This window comes from Anser anser (genome assembly GCF_964211835.1).
Source record: "Anser anser genome assembly, chromosome: 3".
Classification (NCBI taxonomy): domain Eukaryota; kingdom Metazoa; phylum Chordata; class Aves; order Anseriformes; family Anatidae; genus Anser; species Anser anser.
The window spans coordinates 76,403,424-76,422,552 of NC_139722.1; the positions used below are offsets into that span (position 1 = coordinate 76,403,424).

General features: G+C 42.4%; 2 long non-coding RNA genes across 3 annotated transcripts in view; both read left to right on the plus strand.

Moving 5' to 3' along the window:
- The window catches only part of LOC310896740, a 36,375-nt gene extending 24,961 nt beyond the window's left edge, over positions 1–11,414 (plus strand). The window contains exons 5-6 of one of the 2 annotated variants that reach the window (XR_014581789.1): positions 2,370–2,513; positions 10,190–11,414. This is a non-coding gene — a long non-coding RNA (uncharacterized lncRNA). Of the gene's footprint in view, positions 1–2,369; positions 2,514–4,249; positions 4,761–10,189 lie in introns of those variants that run through there. The other variant, XR_014581790.1, reaches the window with a different exon arrangement.
- Positions 11,415–12,201: 787 nt separating this feature from the next.
- LOC310896741 overlaps positions 12,202–19,129 on the plus strand; it is a 33,412-nt gene continuing 26,484 nt past the window's right edge. The window contains exon 1 of the long non-coding RNA XR_014581792.1: positions 12,202–12,932. This is a non-coding gene — a long non-coding RNA (uncharacterized lncRNA). The remainder of the gene's footprint in view (positions 12,933–19,129) is intronic.

The following is a 19,129-nucleotide window of genomic DNA, read 5'->3' on the forward strand; positions in this document are numbered from 1 at the left end:
TTTTCAGCTAGAAAATAAATAAATAAATAAATAAATAAATAAATAAATAAATAAAGGTCTTTATTATTAGTGAGACAAAGCTGATATTTAAACATATGGTCAGTAGGAAAGTTTGTGTTCCTTTACCTGATAAGTTACTTTTCCCCTCTCAAGCCTGGAACAAATAAAGAGCACAACAGCGACTAAGTCTTTTGACAATCTCATCTCCAGGTTTTAAGGATCTGCCATTCAGCCTTTACATTTAATCTTCTATTTCAGAGGAAAGATATCCTTTGGTCTACCTGGCTATTTTATTTTTATGGAGCAATCTTCAGAATTCAGTTGTAAAGAAGAAAAAGATAGTCTTGCTCAATAATAAAGTTGCAAACGTTCTGCCTTTTACGTCTTGGCAATGCCTGCTTGCCTGTTCTGTAATGTATTAAACTGTTATTTGTTTGGGGTTTTAATGCTCAGCTCTCACTAGCAGGACTAATGCAAGGAAAACTCAAAGGATTTGACTTTGCTGTGATAAGCCAAAGTCTCCACCAAAGGAAATGAAATGCATTTCCTGAATCTCTGGACAAAAGTTACCACAATAGCTTTAGTGAAGTTTTGTTAAAGAGGCTTATTAAAATAACACAGTGAGGAATTGCTCAGTGTACTGCTGCACAGTTAGAGGGTAGAAGTCCTCTGCACGTTTCCAAACAGCTGGTTTGTTGAGTAAGTCTTCATTATCTCAGGTGAAGCTAATAGGAAGCTGTTAGTTGCTTCATAGGGAAAATGCAAAGGCACTGTGGGTATTAAGGCAGGCAGCGGTCTGAGCTCATAAGGCTACAGAGAAGGAAAAAAAGCATTCTGTTATGTACATATGAAAGGAAGAAGGAAAATAAGCTGGTACATGACAGCTGAAACCCCCAGACCAGTTGAGAGGAAGGACAAAGATAATGTAGAAAAAAAGCAGGGTAGATGCTAGGTCTGCCTCGTCGTGCTGTGTTGCGCGGTGTCACTGAATGGCCACCGGTGAAGCATCAGTTACAAGCCCAATGAGGTGCATAGGCAGTTAATATTTGCTTTGATGTAAGGTTTATGAAATGAGGTAACAATCATAAAACATTGTAACTTGCAGCAGGGCCTTCCTAGGTGGAAGGAATAGGCTAGCAGGAGGAAGGTAAAAGAGGCATAACAACATTATTGCAGGGATCACAGGGATTAGGCTAGCTGGGGAGGGAAGGTGGAGAGAAAAGAGAAAGAAAAGGTGTCTGAGGCATTCAAGTAGTTCTTGTTACATCCTAACATCAAGCCATTTTGAAACTAGGGCCAGATGCCCATTTTATCCTCAAAGCACTTGACCTTACTGCAACACAATGGTGAGAAAAACAGGTAAAGTAAGTGGCACAGTCAGGGAGAGGAGGAATTGTCTTGCTTTTGAATTTTCATTAAAAAAAGGGGGGGGGGGCAGGAAGCATATCATTTGAAGCATCACTTGAAAATAAAAAAAAAAAAAGGCAAAGGAAGAAAGGATGTTGCTTCAAAAAAGAAAGAAATTTGTGTTGGAGGCTACATCAGATGCTGGGGTCTCTGACTTCAAGACAGTAGAAGAGATGGACTGGCCAGGAGCCAGGTGAGATGACTTGAACGAAAGGCACATTTCCATTGAACTCATAGTTGAGTATTGCCAAAACATCATCAAAATCCAGCTGTCTCTGCAGAACATACTGGATTTGGAGAACAAGCAAATTTTAACAGCTCTGCTTCCCCCACTCCCCATCCCCTGGTTAGAGCTAGGTTTTAAACTAAAACCTCTCCCTCAGTTATCTTATGCTCCATCTCAACTCTTTCCCTCTCAGGACTGCAAATACAACTCCATCATCTTCACTCTAATGATAATATTGCAAATAGTATCAAGCTGCCAACCATGGTGAAGCACAGCCTGAACAGCCTCCCTTTTCAGTCAGCAGGAACCTGGAGTAGCCAGATCCAGTCTGCCTTCAATTAAAGATGTTTTGGTCCTTTTGGGCTGTTCATTTATATGGACAAAGAAAAAAAACCTGTGATCTGATTCAGAGTTTCAACTTCTTTCTACTTCCAGGCTTCTCTGTCTCTGAGATATACAGGCAAATTTTAATGGTCTGTCAGATACATGTGGAGAAGATGTAAAACTTGCAGGTTTTGAAGTACCTTTTTGGGGGTCCTGTTGCAATTATACATTTTGGGAAGCATGCATGTTTTAGCTCTTCAGTTTCCTTCTTAGGCCACAACCCTCCCCCCCCCCCTTTTTTTTTTTCTTTCTCCATTCCTTCATTTGTCAGTGATGTAAGAACTAGGACTAAAATAAGGGGGCTTTGCATAGCATATCCTGAGTCTGACTTGTTTCTATTTGATTTCTATAGATAGGATACAGAGGTACAAACATGTGGACTGTGATCCACTTGCAGGTGGACTTATAAAATGAACCTAAGGATCAATGGCATTCAGACTTAAAAGAGCACCCCTGGATGACAACAGATGATGATTTCTAGGGGAAAATAAACAATGTGAGTACTCAAATATGTCTATATTTTATAGTTTAAAAATACAAATGATCTTTGTGAAGGGAAGGTTTGACATACACTTATAGGAAACAAAGAATTGAGCACTGAGATTAGCTGTCTTGACACTTTAGTACTCCTTCTGTTAGGGTACTACAGCTATGGACTTTGCAGACCTCAAAGAGTGTCTTTCCATATCCAGAGACTTTCATCATCGGTAAGCTTTTTATGTTTCTGGCTCACACATACAGTATATCTATGATGAGTAAATTAGCTGAACAGTTGGCTCATCAATATTTACATAGGAGGCCTTTATAAATAACCCATCAGATTTCCACACACGTTTGCTAAACTTACAGTTGTGACATCCAACACAAGCCCCAAGAGCTTGCCTTTAGAGACAGTTGACGGAGAGGTTTGTACATCATGTGGAAGAAAAACCACCCAATCTTTATCAGTGTTGTAAAATCTGCCTTCAGAATTACTCCATTGTGTCACTGCTGTGTTGCATTGTTTTCAATTGTCATTTGGCTGTTTGGGACAAATGAGAACAAGCAAGTCAATGAAAAGCCTCCCTGGGTTGCAATGTTGTCAGTAAAAATGAGAAAATTGGCTTCTGTTATCACAGAACACCCCAAACAAATACATGAGTTGTTTATCATTGTAGAGAATAATTAGCATGTTGAATTTATTTTGTGATTTTACATAAACCGATAAGGAGCTCTTTTCCAAATGATTTGCAGGTGATTGTGATCTGTTAGTATCAATCTCCGTTTTTCTTAATAGGAATCATTTATCCAATATTGGAATGTTTCCCCTGGAAGAGGGAATGCATAGGGCAGCACAAGTGTAAACACCGAGTGGTTGATTTGAAGGCTTTGTGCTGCGTGTAACCAAGCCTTGCTTGTTAGAGTGTTTTCGGTGATGCTGAGATGAATCTTTCTGTGTACTTGCAAGTGTGGTGTACCACCTTTGCTGCCTCTGTCCCAGGGCTGAAGCCCATGGGCTAATACTTGATGACTGCAGTAGCACCTCCTGCTGTGTACAAAGCTGATCAACCTCGTCTGCCCTTCCTGTTGATTTCTGTTTGCAGCCTGCTGAGGAATTCAAATACTGTTGTATTGAGTGGAAGTGGCGTGGAGTGGGGAAGGAAAGAACTCCTCAAGAGTAGCTCTCGCCCAGTGAAACCCATCTTGCCAGACTCTCTGCTAATGGAGAGGGGGGACATTTTTTATGAGTACTTCTCTGAAAACCAAACATCAGACTCTCAGGAGAGTGCCCTGAGGGAGGCTCTTGGAAGGCCTTCATGTCTGGTGGAGTCAGAGCAATGTGACAAGTGTTTGTCTCAACTCACCAAACCTTCACAGCAGTGGTGTTTGGGGTTGTGTTTGTTTTTTTTTTTCAAGCATCACAACCAAAGGGGGCTTTTAAGAGGGATTAAAACTCTGTAGATGTTCACAGGGAATTCGTCAAAGGGAACAACCTGAAGAGGAAAGAAACACATAGTCTCAATGTTTCTGAGATGTGTCGCGGTGGCTCACAGAGCAGAGGCTGTCACGGAGGTGTCATGTGAAGCTGTGGCAACCTCATGGCCTGCCACTGGAAAGGGGCCTGCAGTGTGGGGGAAGGAGGAATCGAGTCTCCTGACAGGAAGGATCCTCAGGAAGGGGCGAGCTTCCCCGCAATTTGTCTGTCAGTGATCTTTGATGAAGTGAAATTAATGATAACTTTGATATTTTCAGGAATTCATCTTGCCCCTGGCAGCGTATCCACTGCTAGCAGAGCCTTCTCTCAGAGCAGATATTGTAAACAACAAACAAGGTTGGCTTGTTCGGTGCTGTGTCTTGCTGAGGACTTACCCCTTCAGAGGAAAGGATCACAGGCAAAACTGAACTTTCGTCTGAAGTAGCTTTGATCACTGCTGATAGCTATGATGTTAAAAGTTGCTTGCCCTAGATTGGGAGCAGCCAACCTTCTAGAGCCTGACAGGCAAGAAAATAACATGTAAAGTCAGAGAATCGGGGTTTTTATAAACTACCTGATTTAGCCTCTGGCAGGTATTTTTAGCATGAAGAATAAAACAGAAATACTATGCAGCTTCAAATGTATCTGACTTATTCTTTCACCATTTTTTTCCCGTCTGGATGGCTACCTGGGCAACCTACTCTAGGAAACCTGCTTTGGCAGGGGGGTTGGACCCAATGATCCCTTCAGGTCCCTTCCAACCCCTACAATTCTGTGATTTTAATAAATGTCCAAACCTATCTTTAGTACATTATATTTGTTCTTCTAAGTAGCATAGCTATGGCTTTTTAGTGAAAATATCCACAACAGTAATTATGACATTTTGCAGACAGCTCTGGCCTCAGTGTATCCCTACTAGCAAATAAACCAGACCAGGGCTCCTCTAGTCCTGAGGGCAAGTTGCACAGCTTGCAGTCTCTTAGGTAGGCTGTCTTGCTCCTAGGGCCGAGTAACCTCATCAGTACTGCCTATTGTGAAAAGTCCCTGGCCTGTGCTATGCCCCGAAACATGCCTTGGCATTGTCTGGGTCAGTTGGCACAGGCCAAAAGTGTGCCAATAAGCACACCAGCAGTGAAACAACACAGACACTCACATGCCAGTGATTGGATCCGTGCCCTGGCCCACTTCAGTTTGCTGCTATGGTTGTAGACACCGTGACTTACGGTGCTGTTTATATCCTGCTGTAATTTTCTAGGGAGGTGGCTTGTGTTCTGCTTTTGCAACAAAATCTGCAGATTTTGCAACATGCAGCACCTTCCTGTGGCGTGCTCCTGCTAAATAAAAGAGTTCACAGGGAAGTTATACTGCCTTGGCTAGCTGGGGAAAACCAGTGGTCTCCTCCTCCAGTGGTGTTGTGGTGTGAGTGGCCCTGCCCAGCCACAGCAGAGGAATGTCTTGACTGGCCCCTCCTGTCCCACTAGCCAAGCAAGCTTGGGATGCAGTCAAGCACCCTGTGGGCTGATCTGACCGCAGATCCCTCCAGCCTGTTGCAGGGGTACTGTGCGGGCCCTTCTTGCCCTCGCTGAGGGGTGCCCAGCCCCTGCACAGGGCCAGGCACCCTCCGTTCCCTCCCCCGCTGATGGCCAGGTCTCTGCATGGAACAGCAACTGGCAGGCCTTGCTCTTCGTCCTCTGCTTTACAGAGTCCTTCTGAGTATTTTGAGAGAGGCAGCATCTCCCCAGTGCTTCAGATGCTCCTTTCCCCTTGCATGCTTCCCCAGATGCTGTGCAGTGGGTGCTGCATGCTAGCTGTTGCTCTGCATGGCCCAGTCACCCCACCAACTGGTCCCAGCATGGACCGGTGGGCTGGGCAGGTGGATGCCAAAAAGGACACCCAAAGTACCAAAGAACTGGGAAGCTCAGGAGATGGACTTAAACCAGGCACAGTTTTAGACTGACTCATATCTGCTCCTTCAGTGCCGTATAATGTGAAGTGGGGTACAGAAAGCCAAAAAGTGGCAGACTCTCCTCCTGCAGTGGACTTTCTCTCGCTGTGTTTATCTAACATAACCACTGCCTCCTTTCACACTCCTTTCTTCGTGTTCTTTAGAAACTGCCTGGTAAGGCCTAAGGAACAGCTCAGGGGTGTCCTAAGGGACTGATTAGGCACAATGCGCTTCAGGAGGCTTAGCTGTTAACTCCCACCCTGTCCACTGCGGGGGGCGAGCCCCCTTGGCAGCCGTGCTTGGATAGCGTTGCAGCAGCAGCCGTCCTCTAGCCTCCGGGAACAGATGCACACAAGGGGCTGAAGGATGAGTTTAGCAACGACTGCAAAACAAACTGTTTTTTTTAGGAGCCGCAGCCACGCTCTGTGGCTTAGTGCCACCGAAGAGGATGTGATTTGCAGGGCTGTTTGAGCAGGTACAGACCACATTCTCTACCAGCTTGCATCTGTATCTCTCTAATGGGTTGGGGAGAAAAGGTACTTCTGCTTTCAATCAAGTTAAAAAACTCTCGTACTGTGCTGGCTGAAGCAGACAAGAGGATACAGATGCAGACTTGTCTCTGTCTTTTCTGTGTGCTGTACAAATATTGAGCACGTTCTATGAGAAACGTACAACACCAAGACCAATATGCAGGATTTGTTTTCATTTCTTTTCAAAGGACTATTAATAGTAAATCAAACATCAATTTAACATAAATGGAGTGTGGGTGCCAGCTCTCCCTTTATAGCACAGCATCCACATGCCTTCAGTCAGCTTGATTATTGCAATGGCAGCATTGCAGCTTGAAAGAAAGCCTTCACCAGCATTTTGAGGGTGGAAAATCCTGTATAACCTTGATTATTGCTGAGCTATTTGGAGTTCGCAGAAGACTTAAATTCAGTGGAAAAACAAAAACCTTTCTGTTGTCCACTGAGACTTGATTGTTTGATAGCAAAAACAAGCCTGGCAAAGAACCAGGGAAGTGAGAAATTCCAGTTAAAGAGCTTAGGCCTGATGACTGTGCCCTCTCCCCCTCCCCTTTTCTTTTTCCAAGAAACAAAAGCCCACGTCCTTGTCAGAAGACATCAATGCGTCTTGCTCAGGGCCGATTAGAAGGCCTGCTGTGGGAAGCCCTGACTAAATTACTGAATGAAGTCTTGCATGTGCTCCTTGTAGGCTTCTCATAACTCGCTGACACATCTCCCTCCCATACCAAACCGCTGCTCCACACAGCTACTGAAATGCCACCGGCACAGGTGGTACCTTCAAGCCGAAGGGACAAAAGACAAGTAGCAAAACAGAGGGGAAAGCAAAAGGTCTTTTGATGAGGTCTTGGATTTCAGGTTTTCAGCACTTTCATAGGAAGTTGACTGCTGATTATCATCGTGGTTTTGGATCACTTCTCTTTTTTACACTAAGTGAAGATGTAATGTTCGAAAGTCTTAAGTGTCACTGAAGAATGACCTCTTCATTCCTGGGCCTCCAAGTCATATTTAGCACTTGATGGAGATGGTTTAATTATAAAACTAGTAACTCTCTCTCAAGGATAGAGATCGAGGAGTCCAGAAATGATGGTGATCTGTTTTTGAAGACATTTATTTTTGGTGCACTTGAATCTTAATTATGAGTTACATTTAAGCTATTCTATGTTCAACTTTTCCCTTCCTTTGAAAACAAGAGTGGTTATTTGGAAAAGAGCATCCTCTTGGCTACTTTTTAAGATCTTTATTTTAATGATAAACTCTTGAAATATCGGGAAGCAAGGAAAGATGGTCTAATATCAAGACGATGCTTCTTGAAAAGCTTTTAAACCCACATTCCTCTGTCCACAAATTGTATTTACTCCACTAAGGAGGAAATATGTAAGAGAAGAAAAAGTCTTCATGAGGGTATAAGTGTGCATATGTACCAACCCACCCTGTGGGCTTTGAAGAAGTAATTAAAAATAGATTCCCTGTCTCAGAGCTTGGCTCCTTATCCCCATTCTGCACGTCCATTCCCTTGTGCCAGCACAACTGCTTATGTGGCCATCTGGAGAGCAGATCCACGTGAAGACAAACCTGGGGAGAAAAAATTTTCAGCCAGATCCATTTCCCACTCTCAGCTGCTGAGCGAGCTTGTGATGGCTTAGAGCACTCATCATCATGCTTGCAACATAATTATGCAGTTATACAGCCAGCAGGGCAGGGAAACCTGGCGGTGAGGATGTGGCTGCTGCTGGGGTGGTACATGAAGCAGAGGTGGTGGGCAGACAGCTGGAGGTGGCGTTGTCTCAAACTTCTGTGCCAAGTTTTGCCACAGGGTGTTTTAAGGAGTCTTGATATATACGGTATAGTATAAGACAACCACAGAAACATCAAATACGTGTGAAAAATAGAAGAAAAGTTGACTAGAGGAAAATATTAGGAGGGACTCATAATTCACATGACTTTTTGAGTGACTTCCTTATCTTTTGAGATATACTCTAAAGTGCTGGGTTTTTCCTCTCTGCACTGGGGCTAGCACTGTTTTTATTCAGTATTATAAATGATGTAATTTTTCTCTCCTGTGCAGGCAGAATACAATCCTTTTCCCTGGAACAAGCTCAGTTTTCCCCTTGCTAGATGGGTTATTTCAGCTACCGTGATATATACTTCATGGGTTTCATTCTCCTTTAAAATTTGTGGGACTGAGATTGGTTTGTTATTCACATATAATATAAGCTGACAGGAGCCGTAATACAGAAGCATGATTACACAGAATAATTCATAGTTTTTTTCTTCTAGGCAAACAGATGCAGTTGGAAAGTATCTCTGTTTGCAAGGATGACTGTCTTTGTTCAGTATATAGCAAGAGCGAACTGTCAGAGAGTTTTAGCAAAGCAAGGGTGCAGACAGCTGCTCTGGTCATTTCCAGACTCCAGATATACAGCAGAAATGCCCATTTTTGTCCTGCTGTATATATTAAGAATTATATGTTGTTATAGGGGAGAGCCACATGCTAGAAATAGGAAAATATTACTTAGAGGAATGAACAAAGGAAGGAGATACTGGCTTTAAACCCTGGTTTTGTGGTCTCCTTTTCTTTCTCACTCTAAAACCAAGGATAAAAATATCTATTCTCAGAAGGGATTAGGAGAATCAAATATTTTATAAAGCTTATTCAAAATGAGTCTAGGGAAAAAAAATCTACAAAAACAAACCAAGAACCACAAAATCATACCTTTTCAGAAAAAAAAAAAAAGGCTAGATTCAGTTTTACTGAAACTAGATACTAAAACATGTTAAATGATGATGGTAGTTTTTTTTGGGGGGGGAGGGCAGAGGAGGGGTTGTTTAGTTTTGGTTTTGGGTGGGAGGAGTGGTGGAGGAGAGATTTTTATAATGAAGTCTGCATACTTATTTTCGCTAGTGTCAAAATGTTCCTACTTTCCAGTTTGAAATGCTTCTTTGTTCTAAAGTTTATCTGATCTTAATTTTTCCAAGAGGTAAAATAAGTAAGTACATTTTTTTTTGTCTAACCATTCATCTGAAAATACAGTTATATTCACAGCTCTGTTTGAAATTATGAAATGCAAATCCATCCTTCCCCACAGGGGCTGTGTGCTCAGAATCCTTCTGCCCTTCCACAGAGCTGTTCTTGCGTCAGCAGGAAAGCAGCCTGTTGAAGCACAGGGAAAGCCTTTCCAGTGGTGACCATTAACATCACATGTACTAGGGGAATGCTGAAACTTGCTGGCTACATTCGGTACAAAAGCACTGCTTGTGGAAATTAAGTATGGATTTCCCATATCAATGCTGTGGGTCCATTTATTCACTTGCAACTTCTCCAGTGGCTTGATAATTATTTTTGTCTATGCGGTGATCTCATATTCTCATTGCTGCCAAATAAAAAGTGAAAAGTGTCTGAACTTTTGCTTGTAAAAAACGGGGTTGATGAGTTTTCCATCTAGGTTTTGTAGATGTTCATTCCTTCCTGCACTGTCACTTCAAATTCTCACAGTTACTGCTGAAAAGGACATTTCTGAAACACTTGTAAAACGTTCTTGTTCACTTTTCTTTTAAATGGCATCTCCACATATTCCTCTTAGTAGCTTAGTCGACTTGTATGAGTCACTTTATGTTGAAGTACCCCCCTGGATTTGGATGGACTCTTTGATCTAGGTCCTCTAGAGTTTTTCATGGATTAAAGCAAAACAGAACATGTTTGTTTGTTTGTTTCATAAAAAGGTGTTGAACCCATGCTTCTTTTATAGCATCTGGGACTGGGGAAGAAGATGCAGTCAATCAGTGCTCACACATCACCTTCCGTTCCCTGGCTGGGGAATCCTGCAGAGCACTGAGAACACCTGGAAATGCTCCTCAGGGCAGAAGAAAGAGAGACAGGAGGGAGGGAGCAGGAGGAAGATTGGACTCCTTGGGCACCCACACCTGGACTGCTGCTCTTCTTGGTTTCCCTCTTCAGAGGTGGAAAGAAATAGCCCGGAAGAAAAGCTGCCAGAAGGACACTGGGAAAGGAGAACTTGCTAATGGACCTCTAAAAAGGAAATTACAGTTTTGACCTGCGATAACAATGGAGGAGTTGTATCAGGAAGGTGTACATGTCAGCTGTATTATGCCATTTATCCCAGCCTCTTCTCCTGGTTGATATAATTAACTTTTACTGCAGATTCAAGAAGATGAGAGGAAAACCACTGCATATGGTGAATCCTCAGCTAAGAGCAAGGATTAAATGAAGTTCAGTAAACTACTTAGCAATGAATGCTATGACACTTCATTGGGAGCAAAATACGGGTGGAACAGGCAAGGGCTGGGCACATTATCATTTCTGGCATTAGGTTAATTGCATTGCTGATACTCTGTGAACTGCTGACAGAGCAGGAGTGGCTCATTGCTGGACTCTGCCCTTGTTGATGCCAGAGGGGAAAGTCTAGTTCCCACCTCTTTAAAAGCCTTGCTGAGTGAAGGGGATCATGAACAAACGGTTGGGAAAATAAGAAGAGGCTCATAAGAGCATATGGGGGGAGATTCTTTATCGACTGAGCTCTGGGAGTCAAGCAGGATACTCAAAAGTGTGGGTGAAAGGGGAGGAAACAAATCCCTTTCTACACTAAGGGGAAGTGTCCTTTAGATGCTCATGTACTACTGTGGGGCTCAGCTGTAATGCCACATCCACCACCTTGCACCAGAGTTACAGTGATTCCCATTGTACTGGGTTCACCGTCACATGCAGTTTGGGATGGCAGTGGCTGCCAAGCACAGGCTACCAGAGGTGCATGCCCAATCTGTGAGATAGGTAGGGCATTTCAAATGCTGCTAGCAAGCATGTGGTGGTGCCTTGTTCCTTCACCAAGACAACTCTGTCTACCCTTGGAAAATCAGCCATCAGGTACTTGCAGGGTGGTGAAGCCTCCACAGAGTAACACATGAGCTGAAGAGAGATTTTACCCCATCTTGTCAATCACCCAGAGAATTAGAAGGCAGCTTTGCTGTCCCTGATGCTCAGCCAAGGATTGGCATCGTTTTATTTCAGCTAACACTGCTTCATTTTGTTACCGTGCCAAGTAACTGAAATATGAACACCTCTGGGCAGTGGTGCGAGAAACAGGAGTTCCTATTGTGGAAAGCGGTGATCAGTTATACAGACAGAGAAACTGGGACTTGAACCCTTTAGTTCCCGAGTCCCAGGTTGGACAAAAAAAAGAAAATCCTAGCGTATTTAACAGCAGCCTGGCCCAGGCCCTCTACGCAGCCAGTTTGCAGATGGTAATGGGACTTGATTACAACAAGCTGTGGTGGGGAAAAAAATTGTGAGCAACCTGCTTGCCAGAGCTGAAGAGCAACTGGTGAAAAGGGCAGGTGTTACTTCCAAATTTCGGATGGAGCAAGAAGTACCGCTCGGCTGCTGGTGAGCACAGGCACGAAACACGAGGTAGAACCAAGTGCTCCATGGAGGGGTCAGTCCATGGAAGTCCGAACCACCAAGGCAAAGGGAGAAGTGAATGACTCAAGCTCCTTGGAAATTTGGAGGGATTTGGGCTTGGGCCATAACCAAATGCCTTGCACTTTGGACTGTTCGGATTCCAACCTGGATCTGAGCTACGCGGCTCAGGCCTTTTCCAAGAAAGGGATCTATTTTACATACCACATAAAATCATGTTCACCTGATTTAGTGTCTTAGAAAATAGTTCTCCTTCAAAGTATGTTTTTATGGAGTTAGTTTTATGGGCTGATGTTTATGGATATCGTCTTATAAAATATACATACAGTAATGCCTTGTAGGGTATTAAAGTTTTTTTCTACAGACACATTAATGATGTCAAAGACTAGATCTGTCTCCAGCTCTGCTGAACACAGGAGTGAAACCTGCTTACAGTCAAGAAAAGAGTAAAGTGTTTTGGCATGAGGGTCTTACAGAGATCACCTGAGACCAGCTGTAAAGTGACAGGCAATAGCCCCGTAAGTGAAAATGGCATATCCTCCCTCTCTCTCCTTAAAAAGCAGAATTACCTGCTTTGAAATACAGACGTGCACTCTCAGAAACAATGCGTCCTTTGCCAGCAAGATAAGAATCAATTCAATTTGTCAGATGACAAGGTGATCCTTTTGCATTCCTCTTCGGTTTTAAATCATAGCTGGTGTTTAAAGCCAGCTATATTTACCTCTCTATGGAAGTAACTCTGAAATGTAGAGATTAAGAAGGCTGACAGTATTGATCCAGCTAATTGCGTACTAATTCGGAGGAGAGGACAACAGGATTATGCTGTAAGAAGAAGAGAAAGTCTAGAAAAAGGAGTAAGATCCAATCTGGATCATTTTTTTTTTTAAATTTTATTTGAGGATGTGAGAAAATTGAATCACAGAAGACCTGTAAATCCTGTTACATCTTGCATGTAAGCAGTTCAACATGAACAAGATCAAGAAAACATCATTGTGTTCATACAGTGTCCTGAATATCCATTATTCAGCACCTTGAAATGCCATTTATGAGAGTATAAAGTAAGTATAAAATACTACAGAGTCAAAAAGTAGTAATCTGGGTACTTTCCGCTAACCCCAAAAGTAGTCTCTGTACAATATGGAAAACACTGCAGAGTAAGTCCTGGTGAAATTAAGTAGTTTGTCACTCAGCAGTCACTATTATACTGGGAACAGAATTTTCAATGATTAAACACCATATTTTAGCCATAAAAGTGTTCCTTTAACATCTTCCCATCTTGGCAAAGGAGGGGAGAAGAAAAGAACAGCCTAGGGCTGCACGTATAATTACTTGTGGAGTCTGGTGAGGCTGTGGGGGATCTGGCTTTCTAGCTACACTGAAATGCAGGGGCAGTACTAGTTTATTAATGGTTTATTAATAACACATTTATTAATTTGGCAGGAACCAGAAACGTCATGACAAACTCAAATATTTGTGTGGACTCTAAGAATTTGAGATGGTTCGAGTGCAGAGATCTTGCTTCAGCCCTGTGTAAAGGAGCACTTTAACACAGAAAGCTGAAACCTAGTGCCTGAATTTTGATTAATTTGTGGGTTTGCTTTAATTATTCACACCCTTCCTCTTGAAAACCACAGTCCATGTACACATGTTGAAACAGAGCACCAATTTGTGATGATTTTCCTCTCCAGCAACAATTTATTGACTTACCTTGAATTACAGAATTTTAAAACAGCTGACTGTGAAGTTATAGGAGAGTAAATACTGTATTGCACAATGAGGTGAAAAGTAACTGGAAAAAATCCCACTCTTGGCCTTTACTGAATGGTACTGAAGATGAGAGTTTGTTCTTGAAAAGTGCAGCTGGTGTTTGACATGTTACACAAGGCAACTGGAAGGTCAGCATGCACTTTGAGTTGAGGTACAGGTGCTACATTTTTCTTTTCTTGACCTTCCCTGCATTTCGTCTGGCTTAATCCCTACCTCAGGAGACTCGTATAGCAGCATAATCACTTAAATTATGCCCACCCACAAGTGACCACAGGGAAAACTTTCTATTGCTTTTACTGGGGAGTAAGAGAAGAGATTATTTTAAACAAGAAAAGAGAGGGAGAGAATGAGAGAAAGACATGCCTATGTTTTTTCTAGATTGGCATTGGTGTATCCTCCAGGCAGTTAATTCAATAGCCAAGTGTATTTGGGTACGTATAGCTGATAGTAGAAAAAAAGACTGCGCAGTCTTCAGGCTTCACTGTACAGAAAAAAAAAAAAAAAATTGTGTCACATTTTTAAAGCCTGGCATTTGAAATACATCTTGCATGCAATTTGCACCAGCTACTGCCATAAATAACACTTCTCCCCTAGAAACTTCTTGTAGCTAAAGTTGGAACCCCAAACTTTCAGTTATTTCCTTTGCTTCTCTTTGCTCCGACCTTCAGAGCCTTACAAAGGATGTCTTCAGGAAACTTGTTTTTTCCTCTGAAACACTTTGTCAGAATGAAATCTTCCATCTAGCTCTAAGAGTCAAGGCAGCTTTCGCCAGTATAGTTACTGCATTGCTCATCTAATGGACTGCTGTGTAAGTGGAACGATATTCTAAAATACTGGGCATTTCCTGTTTTACAAGTGAAGTGTGTTAGACACCACTCACTGTATTTCCCAACTGTTGGTTTCTTTTATAATGATAATAGCAGGTTTAGAAAAGTTATTTGCAGATACTATTTTTTTTTTTCTGTCAGAGTCTTGCTCTGGCATTACCAATTTGGAAAGAAACTGCAGCCTAAAAAGCAATCATTTGCAATGACATTGGAACGTACAGAGAATTTTAAAAGGTGCCTTTATTGGAGATTACTATGTAAAAAGGAAAAAAAAAAAGGAATGAAAACAACAAAAAAAAAAGGCTGAAATGAAAAGCCACTTACCTTTTAAAGTTTCACAACAAATGCGTCCTTGACAAATGTGTGGAGGGTAACTACAGAAGGAAAAGTTACCTTAGCAAAGCAAGAACCAAGCTGCTTTAAATGAGCTGCAGCACTGCACTGCAGGCACTTGTGAGTAGAGTGGGGGAATGGTGTTTAGGGACAGCCATTCCTCATGGGCGAGTTCTCCTTGTGGTCCTCCATAGAGCTAAGACCTTAAAAATAAGTGGAAAGGCATCTGGGAAGATGTGTCAGCCCAATAACCATCTCTGGTTCAAAATCCTGATTGCTATCCCCTGGCCAGGGCAGCCTTTTGGAGCTGCACAATCAGAGAATGGGGTTGCAGGACCAGAGAACCACTACAAGGTTTCAAGTGTGAATATGAGGCTTCATGAAGATATGCCTTGCACGCAGGTAATTTCCTAAAGAACGATCATCTTTGGGAACACCTATTTCATGCAGTGTCATGTTGAATGACAATCCCACAGATGCTGGAGCAAGAGGGGGAATAGAAAGGAAGGACAAACTGTGTCTGCTCACCTCACTTAGAGGGAAGCTGGGAAGGGACATCTTGGGTAACCCTCCTCTGTGGGGTCAGGAACAGGACTGGTTCTGCACACCTTTTTTACCAGTCAAACCAGCTAGATCATTATTCTCTACCTCCCTGTTTTATTTTGAGACTTACCAGGTAACAGATGAAAGTCAAAGCAAAGAGAAGTGTACTGGGGTTTTCTCAGTCCAGCCCCTTTTGCTTCCCTTCTCTCAAGATTTTTGTATTCCTATTTTGTTTTAGAATAAAGTTTATAGAGTTGGCTCAAAACTGCAATCAGCTAGCAGAGCACAGCACGAAAACTATCCCAGAGGGCCTCCAAAGGCCAATGTTGCATCCAGGAAAGTGCCAAAAAGCCTTGGAACAATGGCCACGAGCAGCTGCAGTGGATTTCTGCAGCCTCAGTATTTCTCTAGAGATGAAGAGAAGCTGAAAGAGAAGTAACTATTACTGTGACCTTGCTTATGGCTCAGATGTCACGGGATCCTAATTTTTATTTAAGAGGGACCAACTTCATTCAGGTTTTAATTGGAAGAGACTGTGATGCAATGGAGCAGAAATTAACCCACAGAATGTATAATTGATCTCATTTCCAAAGGTTCTTACTGCTGGTCCCTTAGGCCGTGAGCACACCCCAGTCTGTGTTCAGGATAAGAAATACCTGATTTCTCTTGTCTCTCATCAAATTAGACTAGCACAGCCAGTACTTAACTGATGGCCATTCCCCAGAAAACCGTGTGTGGTCCCTGCTTCAGCTCAGCAAAAAACTCAGGTATTCTCAGGCAAAAAAAAAAAAAAAAAGAGGTTATCTGAGTCCCAGGCTCATAGCTCCCCATTTTCTTAAGGCAGATTTTTCCCTTCTGTTATTTTACCAAGTGTAGTTTGAAATATAGAGTCAAGCTTTTACAAAGCAGCCCAGCAGTGTACAGCAAGATGACAAACTGGCCGTGTACCTCCCTGCTTCATCCATTTCTCTCTAGCAGAACAGCTCTTGTATGCCACCAGCCCAGCCTGTGTCATCCCATAATTGTTTTCTTCCTAGACAAGCTTTCTTGCTGTTTCCTCTGCGCTCTTCGCTCATCAATGCTGATCAGTCAATTAGATGTTCAGCGAAGCTACCCACCTTTCATTTGACTTCACTCCTCTATAGGCAGTGTTCTTGCTTGTAAAAATCACTAGGTGGTCCAAACTGATGTTTGAGACAGCCCGTAAACACGTCCTCAGTAGTGATCCATGAGGGGTGCTTCTGCTTCTGCACAGACTAATGAATGCACATACTGAGACAGATGTATTTTATCACATCAGTCTTTACACCACTTCCTCTGGGATAAATTTTATAGAAGCAGTAGGGTTTTTACAGCATCTGAAAAGACTCAGGTGCTGAAAGGTAGATTTATACACACTGGTTTTACAAATGTCTTGTGCAATCAGTGGTCAGTGGAGTTCAAAATAACCTCTTCAAAGGATTTTGCCCTTTTAACTGCAGGAATATAAGTTAAGTCCTAACAACTGCAGAAATAAAATACACTACATGGCATGAATATAGAGTGGAAAAAAAAATGTATTTCATAGTTGGTTGATCATTCTTGTAAACTTACTTCAACTCTTCTTTCAAAAGAGGTCTATAGAGATAATCAAAGCTTGTAGGTCCTAATTCTGATTCTTTGTATTAAATGGTGTTATTCTGATAGTGATCACAGATAGGTGACTCTTAACATAAGCCACTAATGTAATTTCATCTTTCGCAGTTATTCCTAGCTTTCTCAAACATATTCTTTTGTCAGTCTCTAAATAATGGAAATTTCTTGAGCCTGACCTATTTTCCATCCAGAAAGTACAGACACTGAGATGGATTACCACTTAAGCCATGGCCACTTAAATTACATGGAAGTATAATTAATTACTAGCTTTAATGCCCTTTGTACTGTCAGGGCAATGAAGAGTTAGCCTTTCCGGAATTAAACCAGCCAAATTCCTTCTACTTTTCCTGCACAGATGAAGTACATGGGAGGTAAATCTCTGAAACTGATAACAAAATTTAGTCCAAGACCTGAGCAATCATTGACTAACCTGAGAGAAGCACAGCAGGCTGTCGATGTCTGAAGGTCTGATTTACTTTCTGTGCTGGTATAATGTTATGCTTTTAACAGATTTGTTCCTGATTTATACTGCTGTAACCAAGAGGAAAGTCTATTTCCAAAGCAAAAGGAAAGTTTGTCATGACAAATAATGAGCAAGATTTTCAAAATTCTCTAAACCATTAATTAACTCACAACTTTAAAATAGAATACTCCCTACATTGTGTTTTCTAGGACTTCCTCCAATATTATCTTATTCTCTTACTATCTTATTATCTCCAATATTAGTCTCCCACAAAAAGCCTTTGTTTGCTCCCATGAGCAACTGCCCTACCATCCTAAAGATCACATTGCCTGCAAGATCACCTGTCTGCTCTCTTCAAGATGCTCCTCTTTCTCTTTTCTTTGCATTTGGGAAGCCCTAGCCAGAACTGCAGAAGTGGCCCAGGAAGACCAGTCAGACCCCAAGAAAATGAGGAAGAAAAAGAACCCATTGCCAAGGCTCTAGAAAGCAACTTGTTGGGGCATGGGCTGGCCATGCATGGGGAGCGCACTGCATGGAAACCAGGTGTCCCCTGTCCTGATTAACAGCTTCTTGTATTTCTGAGAGGCTGCATCCCCCACTTGGTTTCTACATTGCACTTTTGTTGTTGGACAGGGATATAACTGTTGGGTGCACACCCAAGGAAGCTTCATGCCCCTGGCACACGTGAGGGTTTGGTGTTGGTCCTTCCAGTACTATTTCACCAGAAGGCTGGAGACAATGTGTGCTTCAGGTACAACATGTCTTGTAATCTCTAGAGTAGATTCTGTTTGACTGAGGTGTTTTCAGGCTCTTACACCAAATTCTGCTCTCATTTACACATCTGCTCCTCTGATATTAATCTTGCTCCTACGGTACTTTCAGAAATCTGACTTCCATCTGCCTATTGCTAATTTATCAGTATATAGTGCAAGCAAAACCTCGCTTGTTCTTCCAGTTAAGACCTTCCTAAGGCATTTTCATCTCTGTGGCTCCACCCTTTGGGACAAAGTTTCTTCTTCCTCAATTATTGCTCTTGAATCTGCCTAGGTAACAGCGTTGAGGCAAAGAAGGAGACGTCTGGCAGAGTTAACCACAGCTTACTTTTATGTGCCATTAAGAGACATGTCCATCCTGTAGAGTTTTGATGGCTGTAGCTACTCTTTCTATGGATCCCCACACCCAGATAGAGCGCTTCAAACAATGCAAGTCTTTGCTCATGTTCAGTCTATTTCTACAAACATATGTGGGATAAAAGATCCTCAGCTGCAACTATCAAAGATCTTCAGACAGTCTAGTGACTTCTTCCACAAAGATTTGCTTTTCATACTGCTCCTGAAAACTCTCCTTCTTCAGGGCTGAAATCCTGGTCTTCTAAGAGCCAGTTAAGCACTTTGCCACTGACTTCAGCAGGGGACAGATCTTTGCCCAGATGTTCTGCCTTTGCTTTAACATCTTCCTGCACTCCTGGGCTCCTAGTACCATTTTGTTCCCTTCCCCATCACACACTTCATTCCTTTTTTCTCCACGATTGACAAACAACTATTTCTGGCAAGCATCGGAAGCAGCAGAGGATGCTTGCTAATATCCTTGCCAGATGACGTTTCCCTACAAGTGGGCCAGTGTCGTGACTAGCGCAAGCGTTCAGAGGGGTACTGTGCCCTTATTCATTACAACAATCAGGCTCTCA